Source organism: Lipotes vexillifer, unplaced genomic scaffold (assembly GCF_000442215.2).
Source record: "Lipotes vexillifer unplaced genomic scaffold, Lipotes_vexillifer_v1.1 scaffold1824, whole genome shotgun sequence".
Classification (NCBI taxonomy): Eukaryota; Metazoa; Chordata; class Mammalia; order Artiodactyla; family Lipotidae; genus Lipotes; species Lipotes vexillifer.
Genome location: NW_006789288.1, coordinates 799,508 through 801,773, shown reverse-complemented (window position 1 = coordinate 801,773; position 2,266 = coordinate 799,508).

The window sequence follows — 2,266 nt, the reverse complement described above, 5'->3', positions numbered from 1 at the left end:
GTCCGGAGCCTGTGCTCCGCAGCGGGAGAGGCCACAACAGTGAGAGGCCTGCGTACCGCAAAAAAAAAAAAAAAAAAGAACTGTCTGTATATTTTGTTGCTGGGATGGGGGAGGGGATGGTAGATACATTCCTTTATTTCTCATCCAAGTTTGGAACCGGTTCAGATAGAGATCTGCATATCAGCTCTATAATTGATGAGGCCAAATTGGGGGACTCCGTGTCCACAAAGAGCCTGCTCATACTTACCCATGAACTAAACTTGCCTGCCCCCAACACAGACATAGACGTGGCCCCAGTCACAGGCTTCTACCATGGGGACACCCCCAAAACACATTGAGAGAAGTGGCAAGGGGGCCCAGATTTGATGGGGAGGGTTAGGGTGGGGTGGGAGGATGGGAGGGTGTCTGGAACTCGTACATTTGAGCAAGGAGAGTTTCATAAAAAGCCAATAAAGCTACAAAAGGTATAAACGAGAATATATGTTTAGAATGAGAGAGGAGAGAAGAAAAAATATTTTTAGAACCTGATGAATTCCACAAAATCACAAATACAAAAATATAATTTTTTAAGTCAATGAATTGCCTAACCCACTTCTGTAATACTTTGTTCTAACATTTCTCCACTCACTGTTGTGTGCATTGGATGGCTAGATTTCCATGGACCGGTTTCTGGCTCTGCACACTTGCCTCAGTGCTCCCTCTCCTCGTTTCTGGGCACACTTCCGGTCTGGGCGCACTTCTGGTGCCAGGTGCCACGGGATGCATTTGCGTCGTGTCCCCTGGCCTGCGCTCCGTGTCACGATGCAGAGGAGTTGGCACAGGGGGTGGCCATTTGTGCCTGGGCTGGATGGAATTACGTCCACTGGACACATGTCCATCCCCACTGAAGCCAACTCAGTCTGACCTAACCCAGATCACAGATACGCCCATGGCCTCCCAGTGTCACCTGACGAGCATCACTAACTTCGTGGTAAATTTGCATCCAAGGAAGTGTGTCCTGAGGCCGGTCATCTCCGTGGAGGAAGGGAGCCACTTAGCACTCTCAGTTCTGAAAAATCAGGTGGTTTCCCTCTGATGGGGAAGAATGAGTGAGACAGAGGCCAAGAGAGCCTCCACATTTCTCCCCCAGAGAGCGGACACCTCTCTCTGGGGGACATGAGGAGTGGGAGATGAGCATTCTCTACTCCCTGCAAAATGCTTCCTTTATAGCACTTAGCATGGTGTGTAATTAGATGCTTTGGGTAATAATTTGGTTAATATCTGACCTTCCCCCTGGAATATATACCCATTGCTTTCCCGTACTAGGACGATGCCTAGTACTAAATAGGCACTCCTCGTACACTGGTGGAAGGAAAAATGTAGGGAAGGAGGGAGGAGGGAAATTTCATTTTGGTAGAAGCCCTTTTTGTTCAGGAATCTTCTTGCTCTCTTGCTCCATGAATTGACGTCACTGAAGGAAAACTTGAAGCCAATGACACCAAATGTACTGGCATTTACTGGGACACCAGACCCAACTTACACTGCATGGATTGAAAGCTCACTGGCTTCATGTTGGTAGCTTGAAATTGGCTACAGTGAGAGTATTGGCACCATAGAAGTTAGCAGACACTACAAACTGGGGCTCCCACCCCAGCCCAGCCAAGCTCAGTGTCCAATGTTTATTTAGCAGTGTACCTCAGGACCACTGGGTTAGAAGACCAGGCACTATGGTCACCCTGGTCTACAACCAAGGCTCTGCTGCAGCTTAATGAGGGAAAGGATGGTCTTTTCAATAAATGGCACTGGGTCGATTGGATTCTATATGGGAAAAAAGCAAGCCTTGAGCCCTATTTTACACTGTGTACAAAGATAAATGAGAGATGGGTCATAGATCTAAATGTGAAAGATAAAACTTCTAGAAGGAAACTCAGAAGACTATTGTGGTAGCAGAGTGGTACTCCCTCCCCAAGACTTCCACATCCTAATTCCTGGAAACTGTGACCGTGCTATGCTCTCTGCAAAGGGGAAGTAAGGGTGCAGATGAATGAATAGGAGAATAGATAGCCTTCCCCTAAAGTTCCCCACCTCCTCCTACCATTTCAAGAGATGAATGAAAAGAACGTTACTTAAAAGGAATGCTGCAGGGCTTCCCTGGTGGTGCAGTGGTTGAGAGTCCGCCTGCCGATACAGGGGATACGGGTTCGTGCCCCAGTCCGGGAAGATCCCACATGCCGCGGAGCGGCTGGGCCCGTGAGCCATGGCCGCTGAGCCTGCGCGTCTGGAGCCT